This window comes from Dipodomys merriami, unplaced genomic scaffold, assembly GCF_024711535.1.
Source record: "Dipodomys merriami isolate MVZ:Mamm:240054 unplaced genomic scaffold, mDipMer1.0.p SCAF_19, whole genome shotgun sequence".
NCBI classification, from domain to species: Eukaryota; Metazoa; Chordata; class Mammalia; order Rodentia; family Heteromyidae; genus Dipodomys; species Dipodomys merriami.
Window position 1 is genome coordinate 14,340,539 of NW_027203270.1, and position 16,857 is coordinate 14,357,395.

Below are 16,857 nucleotides of genomic sequence, written 5' to 3' on the forward strand. Positions count from 1 at the left end.
CTTAAGGTGAGAGCTCTACCACTTGAGCTACAATATCACTTCTGGTCTTCTGGTGGTTGATTGGAGATAAGAATGTCACAGACTTTCCCGCCCAGGCTGGCTTTGAATGGTGATCCTCAGATCTCAGCTTCCTGAGTATCTAGGATTACAGGCATGAGCCACCAGCACGTGGCCAGAAATCTATTGTTTTCAAAATAAATATCCTGCCTTCACAGAAAATGAGAAGTACTCTAAGGCACAAAATATTTAAACCAGTTATTAGATTTTTATGATTCTTCAGACATATAAAGAAACCATTTTGTTACTTCTGTTTCTATTGTTTTTATGAGGACCACTTTCTTGTTTAAGGCTAGAGAGTCAGGACTGTTTTATGTTATTTCTGTAATAGCTAGTTTCTCTTCATACCTTAAAAATATCACAGGTTTCTTCTTAACAAGGAAGCTGTGAGGATTTTAGTTATTTCCACAGAGCAAAGTCATTTTGTTTACTTTCTGCAGACTGCAGTGAGCTATTATGACACCTTGTGACTTGGCTTGAATTCAGACTTGGATGTCCTGGACTGATTTTACTGATACTCTTTATGATGTGTTTAGGAATGCTAGCTCTAAGAACTACAGACTTTTAGAATTGAAAATGAATATAAACTAGACATAGATTGAATCCAATCCTTCTGTTCTCATAGAAATTCAAGGCTCTAGAGAGGGTTAACTTATGCAACTTAATTATTCATTTAGCAAACATTTAGTGAGTACCTGCCATATCCCATATTCTGTATCAGGTCATGGGGACACAGTAAGAAAAAAAAAAAAGAGTTCCTGTTTATAAGGATCACACATGATCCACCTCTACCTTCTCTGCCAGAGTTGACTCAGGACATTTACCTGCCTGTGTAGGTGGCCTTTCTTCTCTCAACATGTCTTCCAAATTTGTAGGATCATTTAAGGAATAACTAACCTGGTGAAGCCTGTGAATAGCCTTGCTCATCAGCTACAGACTGGTTACTATAAGTTTCAGTAGCACTTGTTTTGTTTTGTTTTTTGTTCCAGTCTAAGACTTGAACTCAGGGTCTGGGAGTTATTCCTGAGCTTTTTTACTCAAGGCTAGTGTTCTACCACTTGAGCCACAGCTCCACTTCTGGCTATTCTAGTGATTAATAGGAGAGAAGAGTCTCACAGAATTTCTTGCCCAGGCTGGCTTCGAACTGCAGTTCTCAGATATCAGCCTCCCTAGTAGCTAGTCATAGGCATGAGCCACTGATACCTAGCATAGACTTTTCTTTTTCTTTCTTTCTTTTTCTTTTTTTTTTCTTTTTTTTTTTTTTTTTCTGTCGGTTGTGGGGCTTGAACTGTGGGCCTGACCACTATCCCTTAGCTCTTCAGCTCAAGGTGAGCACTGTACCACTTTGAGCTACAGCACCACTTCTTGCTTTCTGAGTGGGTTATTGGAGTTAAGAGCCTTACAAAGTTTCCTGCCCGGACTGGCTTTGAACTGTGATCCTCAGATCTCAGCCTCCAGAATAGTAGCTAGGATTATAGGTATAAGCCACTGACGCCCCGCTAGACTTTTCATTTTTAAGAACTGCCTTCTGCAACGTTTATGAAAGGTCAAGCAACCCAAGTTAATATATAATTGAAATTAATGGGCCAAAAATCACAGTTGTGTATAAGTTTTATAAGTTTTCTTAGGCAAAGTATCATTATATTTTCTTTCCTGCAGATAGAAAGGCATTGGAAGGCAGCATAATATAATGGCTGAGAGTAGAGGTTTGGAATCCTACTAGTATGGATTTCAATCTCAACTCTGTCTTGTCTTTTCTCTGTGCATGTGTGTGCACGTGTGTGTAAGAGAAATGTACGTATGTAAATAAGGGTAAATACTGTATTTTATCTGCCTGATGCTAAGGTGAGAACTACCTTAAGCACTTAGTTCAGCATTGGTCACTATAGCTAACAGCTCTTATCTCTACTAGTGTTTGGACTTTATGAACTCAGGGACTTTTGTGTTATCTGCTTTTCTATTTCCAGCACATAGAAGCATTCCAGGTGTATAGAAGGTAAGCAATAAAACTTTTTTTTTTCCTTGCTGGGCACGTGTCTGTAATACCAACACTGGGGAAGCTGAGGCAGGAGGAGCATAAGGTTAAAGTTAGCCCAGGCTACAAAGCAATTTTCAGGCCATGTTGGGCAAGGGCTATATAGTAAGATCTTGTTTCAAAAAAAATAATAAATAAATAAGAAGCCTTTCTTTAAAAAATGAATTCTTGCCATCTGAAAAATGAATACATAATTATAAACCTATTCTTCCTAGAAAAAAAGTAGTTCCTACTCTGACAAAATAAACTTACTCTGCTAGTAGATCCTAGGTCAGAGTATTTTTCTTATAGGGCTAAGGATCATGAACCAGGACCTTATATATGCTAGGCAAGTGCTCTACCAATTAATCTATATTCTCAGCCATATTTTTTTCCTTCACTAGTGACTTCTAATATGAAATACTTTCTAGTTGTTTATATGCAGTTCATGTATGTATACAACTAAAATAATTTCATGAAATCATATTTAACTTTTAAGATGTTCTGGTGGTATTTCTTTTGCTTGTTTATTTATTTAGGGCCAGTACTGGGACTTGAACTTGGGCCTGGACTCTGTCCCTGAGCATTTTGCTCAAGGCTAGTGCTCTACCTCTTGAGCTCCAGTTCTAGCATTTTGTGGTTAACTGAGATAACAGTCTCATGTAGACTTTTCCTACCAGAGCTGACTTCAACCACAATTCTCAGATCTCAGCCTCCTGAGTAGCTAGGATTACAGGCATGAGCCACTGGTGCCTGGCTCTTTCATTTTTAAAAAAAAGGGTATCTGAACTCACTGATTGACATCACAACACACTATGATAGAATGATAGCATTTATTTATTTTCAAATAATAAGTAGGAACAAAACACCTTACAAGTTCCATGTGCTAACTTGTTTTTTTCCTGGCTTGTTTATGCCTCAATCATTTCCAGGGAAGGAACTGAATCACAATGTATCTTAGTTTGTCTTCCCTATAATATGAATGAGTATTATAATAAGAAGTTAGAAATACAATTGTTGGCTGGGTGTAAGGCCTCATGCCTGTAATTCTACTACTGAGGAGGAAAACATTGGAAGGATTATGGTTTGAATCCAGCCTGGACACAAAGTTCTCTAGATCCCATCTCAACTGAAAATGCTGGGCATAGTAGTATGTCTCTGTCATCCTAGCTACATGGGAATGTAAATGAACTGAAGTCCAGGCCCACTCCTGGGCAGAAAGTGAAACCCTATAGGGTCTTCTATTTTTACTGGTCTCACATTTTGATAGGATCTAGTCTAAACTTCAGAGTTTGATTCAGCCTACATTTCTGGCCTCATCTCTTATCTCTCCTGCACCACTGATGACTTATCCTTCCTCCAGAACCTGAACCTGACAGTAGTAAGGCTACTGTCTGTCGAGATTATTTTCTTCTAGGTTAGCTGTGCCTCCTCTGAAGCTTCTTCTGTGATAATGGTCACTCTCCTGCCTGCCTTCCCAGAGCCTTTTGTTTTCATCATTCGTAAAATGCCCACCCATTTGGCTTGGACAGAGTGGTATGATTAATTTCGGAGTTATGTTGATGTAAAATGCATTAGAAGGTACAGAGTCTTAGGGAAAATGAGACTAGGGAGGCTTTTTTACAGTTGTGGAATGAGATTGTTTTTGGAGACAAGGGCTTTATCTGCTGGGACACATGAAGACCAAAAAGGAAAATGAAAGGTATAAGAAATCGTGCAAGATGGGGGCTGGGAAGGTGGCTCAGTGGTAGAGCGCTTGCCTTGCATGCATGAGGCCCTGGGTTCGATTCCTCAGCACCACATAAGCAAAAAGAAAAAAGCCGGAAGTGGTGCTGTGGCTCAAGTGGTAGAGCGCTAGCCTTGAGCTGAAGAGCTGAGGGACAGCACCCAGGCCCAGAGTTCAGGCCCATGACCGGATCCAAAAAAAAAAAAAAAAAGAAATAGTGCAAGAATTGCAGGGTTGACCACTGATTGAATTTCAAGGAGATGTGACCTGGAGAATTTTGGGCCTGCATAAGTGAGAAAAATAGTAATGGAGAAAACGTTGGAGGGGGATGTGTATGTATGTTCTTTTGGTGGGAGAAAAGTGAAAATTGGAGGTAGTTCCTGATATCAAAACTACTCATTGGGTATTTAGAACTGGAGCCTGGATGAGAAGTCAGTATGAGAAGGAGACTTAGAAGATGTGAGACAAGTGGACAAAGTTTAGGGCAGAGTACAAGATTTCCAAGGTTGAATTGATATTGCTTCCTGGCACATTTTAATTGTGTGGAGCCAGAAATTCAAGTATATAAGTGAACAGATGGGTAGTTTCTCACCTTCTCATGCCTCCAAAGTTAAGGCACATCTGGCATTTTGTACCATGATGTTTCTTTAAGGAGTGCTGATGATTCAAATACTAAAATTCGCAGCCTGTTTGTGTTTTACGGGTACAACTGATAATCAAAAGTGCCTTGCATCTGTATAGTATCTTTACAATAAAAAAAATATGCAAACTGAAAAAAATAAAATTAAATTAAATTAAAAAAAAGTGCCTTGCAAAGTGCTTTTGGTCTCCTCTAATCTTGTACATTAAAGAATGGGTTCAGTTGCTTCCCTCCTTCTTCTTTCCCTTTTTTATTTAAATTAGAATGTTGTTTGATTTTTTTTTTTTTAAAGAAAAGCCAAAAAGGTGAAATCATGCTCAGCAGGATATTAACTTTTGCTTCTACTTGAGTTAAGCATTTGCTCTAGTAAACTGAAATATAAAGCTAATATAAAATCTGACATTTAGGAGCTGCACAATCTAGTACTTTGTAATGTGATAATAGCTCCTGGAAGGTTGAAAATTAAACACTGATATTAAGAGTTTGACCCCCGCAGTGCTTCAGAATTGAGATGTGTTCACCCCCCCCTTTTTTTGTTAACTCAGGAGATAAAAAAGGGGAAATGCAGTTAGAGAGCTGTGTAGAGATACTGTTGACTAACTTATAACTGACACCAGACACAGGACTGTGTAATTTAGCTTTAGTTCTATCATATCATTAGCAAATATATATCTAGTAGGAGTGGTAAAGGAAGTGATTTTCATAAGATAAGTTGCTCCAAAGACTACTGTAGTTAAGATTTGGTCAGTTTGAATTTAAACACTGGGAATGGGTGGGATTTTTACCCCTTCCTTTTCTATTGATGTGCTTTAGTTTTTCCATTTCAGTTTGTGTGTGTGTGCATGTGTAAGCATCTTGTTCACTACCTTTTTTTTTCTGCCAGTCCTGAGGCTTGAACTCAGGGTGTGGGTGCTGTCCCTGAGCTACTTTTGCTCAAGGTTTAGCACTCTACCACTTGAGCCACAGTGCCACTTTTGGCCTTTTCTGTTTATGTGGTTCTGAGTAATCGAACCCAGGGCCTCATGTGCATGCAAGGCAAGCACTCTACCATTAAGCCACATTCTCAGCCCCTCAATAACTTTATAAAATATCTCAGGGAGTGTAGAATTATCACTTACTCCTTGGTTGTCTATAAAAAAATTAGCTGAAGATAGAATTGTGGGAATTTCGCACTGTCTTTTGAAATACAGAGTTATACTCCCTTATCTGCACTTTTGCTTTCCCTGGCTTTAGATACCTATGATCAACCATGGCTTGAAAGTTCCAATCATAAACAATTCATAAACTGTAAATTGTGCACTATTCTGAGTGGCATGAGGAATTCCTGTATTGTCCTGCTCAGTACATGAACCGTATCCATGCTATATATGCTACCTCCCTGATAGTCTCCATTTAAGATGTCTGTCCAGATATTGCAATGCTTGGGTTCATATAACCCTCCCACAGTAGCCCAGGGGTTCATCATGTCATCTTACAGCAACACAAAAAGAAAGGGTAAATACAGTGTAATTAGATGTTTGCAGCAACCACATTCACATAACTTTTATTACTGTATATTGTTCTAATTATTCTATTTTATTATTGTTAATCTCTTACCCTGCCTGATTAATAAATTGACTTAGACTTTGTCTTCAGTGTGTATATACAGGAGAAAGCATAGTATATATAGGGCTTGATTTTATCCTTGATTCAGGCATTTGTTCCAGTTCTTGGAACAATTAAGGGGGGGGGTCTACTGTAATTTTACACTGTAAATTTAAATATACCATGGAATTGCTTATCCATATTCCTATACTCTTATACTTTCTTTCTTTCTTTCTTTGGGTCTGGTCATGGGTATCTGAACTCTGGGCCTGGGCGCTGTCCCTCAGTTCTTCAGCTCAAGGCTAGCGCTCTACCTCTTGAGCCACAGCGCCACTTCCGGCTTTTTTCTTTTTGCTTATGTGGTACTGAGGACTCGAACCCAGGGCCTCAGGCATGCAAGACAAGCGCTCTACCACTGAGCCATCTTCCCAGCCCCTATACTCTTATACTTTCTATACTCCTAGACTTTCTTATAAAAATTGTCATTCTGACCGGGAGCCTGGCTCAAGTGGTTGAGTATTTGCCTAGCAAACACTAGACCCTGAGTTCAAACCTCCATATTTAAAAAAAAAGTAGCATTTCTGTAAGAGATTAATAGGATTCTTGTATAATACTTGAATAATTGGGCTGCCAAAGCAATTTTAATAAAAGCTTTTAAGTCTTATGTAAACTGAAGGCTGAGCTACTTTTTTCTTTTCCTACTGGCTTTCTGCTTGAGACAAAAGAATAAATCAGTATCTGTTGGGATGTGTGTGTGTGTGTGCGCGCGCGCGCGTGCATGTGTGTGCTGGTACTGTGGCTTGAAGTAAGGACCTGAGCACTGATACTTTTTTCATTCCTGGTTAGGACTCTACCATTTGAGTCATAGCTCTACTTCTGGCTTGTTGGTGATTCATTGGAAATAAGAGTGTCACAAACTTTATTGCCTGGGCTGGCTAAGAACCAAGATCCTCAGATATCAGCCTCCTGAGTAGCTAGGATTACAGGCATGAGCTATCAGCACCTGGCTTCATGCACTTTAAGGTATGCAATACATTCTTTTTTTTTTTTTTTGGTCGGTCATGGGGCTTGAATTTTGGGCTTGGGCACTGTCCCTGTGCTCTTCAGCTCAAGGCAAGAGCTCTACTACTTGAGCCACAGTGCTACTTCCGGTTTTCTAGTGGTTTATTGGAGATAAGAGTCTTATGGACTTTCCTGCCTGGGCTAGCTTTGAAGCTCGATCCCGAGATCTCAGCCTCCTGAGTAGCTAGGATTACAGGCGTGAGACACCAGCCTGGCTGCAATACATTCTTATCCAGGAACAATCCCCTACTACTGTTTTTACTATAATGATCTTGCTTTAAAGAGAAAGGATCTTAATAAATTCAACCCTATAGTCGAATGCTTGCAGGGTGCTGGTGGCTCACACCTGTAATCCTAGCTACTCAGAAGGCTGAGATCTGAGAATCCAGGTTCAAAGCCAGGCCTGGCTGGAAAGTCTGTGAGATTCTTATCTCCAGTTAATTACCCAAAGCTAGAAATGGAGCTGTGGCTCAAATAGTAGAGTGCTAGCCTTAATCCTATACCACACACAAAAATAAATTTTAAAAAGTATTTACATGAAGATTAATTTTGAGACAAATAGATTAGAAGAATTTAATGGGCTTGAGTAGTAGGTTCTCTGATCAGAAGATTTAGCCACCCATAACTATTAGTATTGGCATTGACCACTATCCGTTGTAGCACAGGACAGATTCTAATGATTATTCTTGAATCTTGTTCTTTGGAATTGGTAAAGGGATGAAGATATAGTAGATTTCATTGCACATTGGATTCATTTTTTTCTGAGCATAAAAAACTCTGGATTGGTAAGGAAGTTTAAAACAAAGTGTGACTAAGTATGCTAGTATTTAAAGCCCTTGGGGGGCTGGGAAGGTGGCTCAGTGGTAGAGTGCTTGCCTTGCATGCATGAGGCCCTGGGTTCGATTCCTCAGTACTACATAAGCAGAAAAAGCCAGAAGTGGGGCTGTGGCTCAAGTGGTAGAATGCTAGCCTTGAGCTGAAATGCTGAGGGACAATGCCCATGCCCACAGTTCAGGCCCCATGGCTGACTAAATAAATAAATTAAAAAAAAAACAAATAAACAAAAAAACTAAGCCCTTAGATGCTGAGAAAGGATCTCAAGTTCAGCCCAGCCAGGGCTACATAGTATGTAGAACTTAGTGAGATTCTGTTTCAAAACCAAACCAACAAAACATTAAGAAGACAAATCAAACCTTACCAACTATACATTTTAAATTAAAAAAAAACTTTTTTGTTTTTGGCATAGGAGATTGAACTCAAAGTCTTGTGCCTGCAACATAAGCACTCTACCATTGAATTACATCATCAAAATGTCTTTTTTTTAAAAAATCAGGTTTGTAACCCAAGATGGCCTTAAATTCATAATCTTCCTTCCTTAGTTTCCTGACTGCTAGGAATGCTGAGATTATAGGTGAGTGCTACCATACCTGGCAAAATGTGGATGTACCTTTGTCACTTCCCTGTGAGAATGGAAAACAGTGGTTTTCAAGGGAATGTATGTACAGGAAGCGGGGAAGATTTGCAAATTTGAGTAGCATTAAGGAAATACTTTTACAGAGCTCCAGTGTCTATATTTACTCCTTCCTAAAATTAGTGTGCCTGAGAAACACGCTTGCTGTTGAGGTTCCCTCTATCCTTTCCTTCCACTTGGCTGAAGGCTGGCATACGCTCATGCCATCTTAATTTATTAATGTTTTACCACTTTAAGAGACTGTATAAACCTTATCACCATGCCCTTTATCATCCCCTTTTATATTGTACTTTTCCTACATATAATATCTCTATGCACTGAAAACTCACCAGCAGATTTTTACTTTGAATTATCTACAGAATTTAAGAAGAGAAAGACAGTTTCTTTTCTTTTTTTCTTCTTTACAGTGCTAGGGATCCAACACATGGCCTTTTACATGCTAGGCCAGCACTACCATGAGCTACATAGTTTTTTGGGTTTTTTTGGGTCAGGTCATGGGGCCTGAACTCTGGGCCTGGGCACTGTCCCTCAGCTCTTCAGCTCAAGGCTAGTGCTCTACCACTTGAGCCACAGCACCACTTCCGGCTTTTTTCTTTTTGCTTATGTGGTGCTGAGGAATTGAACGCAGGGCCTCATGCATGCAAGGCAAGCACTCTACCACTGAGCCACCTTCCCAGCCCCCAGCCCTTGTGTTTTTGACACCAGGCCTTACTGTGTAGCTGAGGCTTGCCTAGAACTCCATATGAACCTATGCTGTTCTCTAACTTGATAGACTGTTGCCTCTACCTTCTTAGTTTGAGATTACAGGCATGCACTACCACACCAGCCTAAATATATTTACTAGATACTTATTATGTTGTGTTTTTCACTCATTCATTGATGTTTTGGGAGGTTTCTCTCTGGTATTGTTTCTCTTTTGCTGAAGAACTTTAATAATTTCTGTTAAGGCAAGTCTGATTGCAGTGGATTCTTGCAGCTTTCCCTCACTGAATGTCTATTTTTTTCTTGTTCTTGAAGAGTATTATTATTATTGTTGTTTTTGGTCAGTCATGGGGCTTGAATTCAGGGCTTGAGCACTGTCTCTGAACTTTTTTGCTCAAGGCTAGCACTACAACCTTGAGCCACAGTGCTACTTCCAGTTTTCTGGTGGTTAATTAGAGATAAGAGTCTCAAGGACTTTCCTGCCAGAGCTGGTTTCTAACTGTGATCCTCAGATCTCAGCCTCCTAAGTAGCTAGGATTAAAGGCATCAGCCACAGGTGCCTGACCTGAAGAGTATTTTTACTGGATCTAAAACTCTGGGTTATGGATTTACAGCCTTTAGTTGTGTTTGTTTGCTTTTTCTAATACTGCAAAAATGTGCCATTTCTTGCCTCCATGGTTTCTGCTGAGAAACTTACTGTCATTCTTCCCCCGCACCCCCTCTGCCCCGCCTATGCATTGTTTTTTCTCAGCTTTCAAACATTTTTTTCGTTGTCTTTTGATTTTTTTAATTTACTCCTTTACTGAGATGGTTTCTTGCTGTGTACCCATGCTGGCCTTGAACTGGTGATTTTCTTGTCTCAGCTGTCCTTGATTATTGAGATTACAAGTGTATACCACCACCATTGTGGCTTAAGAAAGTTTTAAATTGTTTATTTTTCAGTTATGAGATTTCCAGTTTATTATTTCCATGTGGTCTGTTTAATTTCATTTTAAGAATGTTTAATATTCTTTGGAGTGTAAGTATAACAAAGATTAGTTAGATGATTCTAATATGTGGATCATCTTGAACTTGATATTACTCAACTCTTTTCCTAGTTGAGATTTTTACTTCTTTGAATGTCAAATAATTCTGAATTACATTCTGGACTTGTTTTTAGCTCTGCTTGGATTTTAAAAGAATATATATATATATATTATTGTTTTTGTAAAAGTAATGTATAGAGGGGTTACAGTTATATAAGTCAGATAATGAGTACATTTCTGTTTTGGAAGTCACCCCTTCCCTCACTCTCTCCTAGTTTTTCCCTCCCATCCCCACCCACAAGTTATCTAGTTCATTTTCCACATAGTATCTAGTGAGTACCACTGCTGCATTTGTTCACATTTGGTTCCACTCTTTCTGTGCTTCCTCTTACACATCCAACGACAGATAAACAAACAATACAAAAGGTAAAGAAAACAAAAACAACAACAAAGAAATAAAAAACCTCTTGTTTCCATTTCTTAGAGATCATTTTTTAAAATAATTTTTATTAAGTGACTATATAAATTTCTGACTATATAAATTTCACAAATTTCACAGTATTATGTGATAGTGATACTTAAAGTCACAAACATTTTAACCTTCACAAGGCAAATTGTCATTATTATGGTCTATAATGTTTATGAATTCTATGAGCTTTGACAATACAACTATCTTCCACATTGAGTAATATGTACATTTCTTTCCTTTTGCTTAGCATAAGCTGTTCCCTCTTTCCCTTTCATTCCCCACCCCCATTGCTGCCCTTGAATTGCTTAGTTCCTTTTCATCAATGTTGGAGATCATTTTGATAAATATTATTTTATATGATCATATGCACATAGTTATTGAGTCTTTGTTATCCTATCCTAAGAATATTTTCCTTTGGTCTCACTGTGTGAATGTCTATAAACCTGTATAATTCCTCATATCCTATTGTATTTTTTTTTTTTTTGTCTTATACCATCCAGAGTGTTTACCTGCAGATTTTTTTTTTTACTTGTAGATTTATAGACATATTCTAGTTACCACAACCACAAATAAGGGAAACCATATAACCTATGTTTCTTTGTGTCTTTTCCCAGTCTTTCCATTTCCTTACAAATGGTTTATTATCATTCTTTCTGCTGGAAGAATAAAATGCCATTGTGTATATACCACATTTTCTTTTTTTTTTTTTTTTTTTTTTTGTTGGTAATGGTGCTTGAACTCTGGGTCTGGGCGCTGTCCCTCAGCTCTTCAGCTCAAGGCGAGGGCTCTACCACTTGAGCTACAGCGCCACTTCCGGTTTTCTGGTGGTTTATTGGAGATAGGAGTCTCACGGTCTCTCCTGCCCGGGCTGGCTTTGAACCTCGATCCTCAGATCTTAGCCTCCTGAGTAGCTAGGATTACAGGCGTGAGCCACCAGCGCCAGGCTCCCATTTTCTTGATCTGCTGTCATTCTGAACATTTTGAATCTTATGTTGAGTTTTGGCCAGGTGCCAGTGGCTCATGCCTAGCTGTTCAGGAGGCTGAGATCTGAGAATCATGGTTCAGAGCCAGCCTGGGCAGAAAAGTCCAATAAACTACTCAGAAAAAGCTGGAAGTGGAGCAGTGGCTCAAATGGTAGAGCACTTGCCTAGAGCATAAAAAGGCTCAGGGATAACACTCAGTCTGAGTTCAAGCCTTAGGGCTGGCAAAAAAAAAAAAAAAAAAGAGAGAGAGATTTGAGTTTTGTTAAGCTGTCTTATCTTGTCTTTGTGTCCACCTGGGTCCATTCCCTGTAATTCCCATATATAACCCAAGGCTTCTTGCATGCTAGGCAAGTACACCATCACTGAGCTACAGCCTAGATCCTGAGTCTTATTTAAATAAATTTTATTAAAAAAATTTTTTTAGTTAGTTTTAGCAGGGAATGACCTAGTTTGATTCAGCCACAGGTTTTGACTTGCTCCTGTGGTGTGTGATTGCTGTTTTCAAAGCCTTTGTGGTAGTGTTGAAATCTGTCCTGTGTGTGTATCATTCAGGTGCCAGTGTAGGAATCAGGCAGTGGCTGCTCTGAAGTTTGATTCTTAGTGGTTTGGAATACTGTCTCTCCCTCTCCCTCTCCCTCTCCCCCTCTCTTTCTCTTTCTCTTTCTCTTTCTCTCTCTCTCTCTCTCTCTCTCTCTGTCTCTGTCTCTGTCTCTGTCTCTGTCTCTGTCTCTCTCTCACACACACACACACACACACACACACACACACACACACACACGGTTTAGGAGTGAGCTGGGACTTTACATGACAGCTTTATGTGATTCTTTTTGTAAGTTTCTTCAGGTGTACAACATCACCAAGTTCTCTGGCTCCCAGGATATCCCAAAAGAAATGATAAATCCAGATATAAAAGATATGCTTTTATGGGAAAGAAGGGATGTGTACTATCATTAGTCATCAGGAAAATACAAGTTAAAACCACAGTGAGACACCACTACTCACCCACTAGACTGTTCAAAATTTAGAAGCTGGGCCAGTTGCTTGGGAAACTTACTAGGTGATGCAGAGCATATGGAATGTTAATACATTGTTGGTGGGATTGTGAGAATGGGACAACCAGCACTTTGGAAAACAAACAACTTTTAAAGCTAAACATACCTTATGATTCACCAGGCCACTCCTACATGTTTTCCACACTAAGATCTATACCCAGCTTTGTTCATAATCACCAAAAAAAAAAAAAAATTCAAAACAACTAGAATATCTATCACCTGGAGAATTGATAAACATATCAATACAACAGAATGCTTCTTATTAAAAAGTACTATTTATATATACAACAATGTGGGTGAATCTCAAAAGCATTATGCTGCTATGTAAAGTGGTTCACACTTGTAATCCTGGGTACTCAGAAGATGGAGACTTGGATAGATGTTGTTTAAGATCAGCCCAGGCAAAAAATTAACTGAGACCTTTCCCCCTTCCATTTCTCCCGTCTCAGCAAAGAAGCTATATGGGATGTGGTGACCCACACCTGTGATCACAGCCACACGAAGTCTAAGAAAAAAGATTACAGTCTAGACTAGCCTGGGTAAAAACACGGGGCCCTACCTCACAAATAACATGCTAAAAGTGCTGGTGGCTTGGCTTAAGTGATAGAGCATCTGCCTAGCACTTACAAAGCCTTGAGTTCAAATCCCAGTATTTCCAAAAAGAAAACTATTATGCTAAGTGAAAGAAGCTTGATGTAAAAGGCTATATATTTTATGGTTCCATTTATATGACACGTTGGAGAAGGCAAAAATATAGGGAAAGAAATTAAATTAATGCTTGTCCAGACACTGTGAGCCCCAGAGCAGGGAACTTTCTGTGGTGTTGTAAATACTCTGTATCTTGATTGTTGGTGGTTGTATATTCATTTGCATTGCACTGTGCACTTCAATGGGATGATAGCATGTCAGTCATGTCTCTAGAAGCTGACCCAAGCTTTCAAACTATATGCTGACTAGAGGTTGTCAAAAGTGTTTAGAAACGGGGTGTTGGTGTCTCATACCTGTAATCCTAGCTATCTTGGAGGCTGAAATCTGAGGATCACGATTTGAAGCCAGCCTGGGCAGGAAAGTCTGCAAGACTCTTATCTCCAATAAACTACTCACAAAAAAGCCAGAAGTGGCGCTGTAGTTCAAGTGGTAGAGTGCTAGCCTTGAGCACAAAGAGGCTCATGGACAGTGCCTAGACCCAGAGTTTAAGCCCCAAGACCAGGAAGAAAAAGTGTTTTGAATTAGTTACTTCATAAGTGAGAAAAAGGGAAACTGTTTAAGAAATTTCATGTGTTTCAAAGAATAATAATATTTAAAGTATCATGCAAAAAGTTTTGTGTATGTTATTTTATAACCTGTTTTCTTAGCACATGTATAATTTTATTAATATATGATAAATATACATGAAACACTTTAACTCATTTTATACCATAACTTAATAACCAGTTCTCTTGTTTCCAGTTTTATTTTCCTTTATTTTAGGGTTTTTGTTTGTTTGTTTGTTTTGTGTGCTGGGGCTTGAACTCATAGCCTGGGGGCTGTCCCTAAGCTTTTTTGCTCAAAGCACTTGAGCTTTAGCTACACTTCTGGCTTTTTGGGGGAGGGTGCATTTAATTGGAGATAAAGAATCTCATGGCCTTTTTTCCTTGGCTGGCTTCAAACTGCTATCCTCAGATTTAGCCTCCTCCTGAGTAGGATTACACTTGTGAACCACTGGCACCTGGCCATTTTTCTTTTAAAGTTTTCATCCTTTTAGCTATTATCTCAGAATCAATTCCTGGAAAAAAAAGTTTCTGTGTTAAAGTCATCCCTGTTTTAAAGATTTTATATACATGTTTCTAGAAATGTTCTATAATCTTTTGTCCATTTTTATTTTCTTTACAATTTCTTATGGTAGTGCTTTTTAGGTATTTTACAATGTCTATGTAGGCCATATTTAGTAGTAAAGCTTTCTACCACAGTGAAAATATTTTCATTGGCTTCTCTCTCTTTTTTTTTTTTTTTTTTTTTTTTGGTCAGCCATGGGGCCTGAACTCTGGACCTGTGTGCTGTCCCTCAGCTCTTCAGCTCAAGGCTAGCACTCTACCACTTGAGCCACAGCACCACTTCTGGCTTTTTCTACTTATGTGGTGCTGAGGAATCGAACCCAGGGCCTCATGAATGCAAGGCAAGCACTCTACCACTGATCCACCTTCCCATCCAAGCTTCTTATTTTTTATGATTTCATTTTTACATTTAAATCTTATATGGATTAAAGAGTTAATCTGAGAAACCTCCTCAATTTTTGCCACCTACCTAACCAGTTATTAATGTTGCTGTTAGATACGGTATTGTAATATTTCCTCAGGTCTAAGGGACTTTCAAAAGGAGGCTTATCTCTAAGAATCTGACCTTTAGTTTTTGATTAATTCGATAGTTATGTGTTAACCAATACTTACACTGATTTATAGGAACTGGAGGCCACTAAATGTATTTTCTTCTCTTGGATCTAAGTCTTACTTTTGAAAGATCTTCCTTCCTATCCGTTACCCCAAGGGTATCTTTGTATGTGTCATTGATTGGAGCTGGCTACTTACAATCCTATTAAATCAGATTAGATAACACTGTACTAATATTACTGTAAGCTGCATTGAGCTAATATTTCTTAACTTGCCACTAAGTAAGTAAAACAATTAAGGAACAGACACAAGAATGTTAGGGCTCAGGCCTGGTTATTATTGCATTATAGTTTGTTCATAACCCTCTGGTACAATTATGGTGTGAGTTGGCCATGTGTGCACATATGCAAAAAAGATATAGATCTGTTTGTATTATTAACATTATTCTGAAATGGTTATTTTAATGTGTTCTTTGTTTTGCTTTCTTACCAACAGTATAACCCTGGGAAAAAAATTTTTTAACTTATAAATCCCAATAATCTTAGTGTAATGACCATTGTATTGTGACCAGTAAAACTAAGTAAAATGAACCAGTTATAGAGATTGAATTTTTCATGATTTACATAAGAAGGTAGTTGGTGTAGTCAAAATCTTAGAAACAGAAAGCAGAATGGTAGTTGTCAGGGGCTAAGGAGAGGGAAGAGGAGAGTTGTTCAGTGGGCATAGCATTTCAATTTTGCCATGTGAAAAAGTCTGAGATCTGTTGTTCAGCAATGTGAATAGAACTATGTTATCTTGTTCTCTTTTTGTTATAACAAAATACTTAAGGCTGGATACAGAAATGCTCCCTTATTTTGATAGTTAATCTTAATTATCAACATACTTGTCAATAAATATTTCTAGAGATAATTACCTCATAAGGATTCTGACCTAATGAATAGATTCCCTTGACTTTCCTTTGACTTTCTTTAATGGATTCATAATACAATGGCATTATTGTGACATAGTGAAAAGTAGGAGATGTAACCTACTGGGAGGAAGTTAGGTCATTGGGGGTGTGTCCCTAAGGGATACATTTTTTTTTTTTTTTTGGTCCGGTCGTGGGGCCTGAACTCTGGGCCTGGGCGCTGTCCCTCAGCTCTTTTGGCTCAAGGCTAGCGCTCTACCACTTGAGCCACAGCGCCACTTCCGGCTTTTTTCTTTTTGCTTATGTGGTGCTGAGGATTCGAACCCAGGGCCTCAGGCATGCAAGGCAAGCACTCTACCACTGAGCCAACTTCCCAGCCCCAAGGGATACATTTTTTGCCTTGACCCTTTCTCATATTCGATTCCCTCCCTGCTTCCTTTTCACCATGAAGTGAAGAACACCCTCCACTACATGCTTCTGCCACCATGATGTTCTGCCCAAGCACACGGAGCCCAGAACTGTGAATTGGATCCTATGAAAACATGGACCAAAATAAATTTAAATTATTCTCTCAGGTATTTGGTCATAGCTATACAAATGTAAATTAGAGGCTTAAAGTCCAAATCAGGCCAACCCCATAGTTTGGCTTTTGGTGAGGGCCCCCTTGGTGAGCGTCACCATAAGGGAAAAACACAAAGGGCAAGATACAACATGGTCTTGCTTTGTAACAACTTACTCTTGTGTTCTAGTTGGGGCTCCATAGAAATATTAACCTTTTCCAGTGACTTAAGCACCTTTC

The 16,857-nt window shown here is 38.9% G+C and overlaps 1 protein-coding gene across 1 annotated transcript in view; it reads left to right on the forward strand.

The window, feature by feature from the left end:
- Cpd (carboxypeptidase D) overlaps positions 1–16,857 on the forward strand; it is a 69,593-nt gene that overhangs the window by 11,596 nt on the left and 41,140 nt on the right. The gene's annotated exons all lie outside the window — the stretch shown is intronic.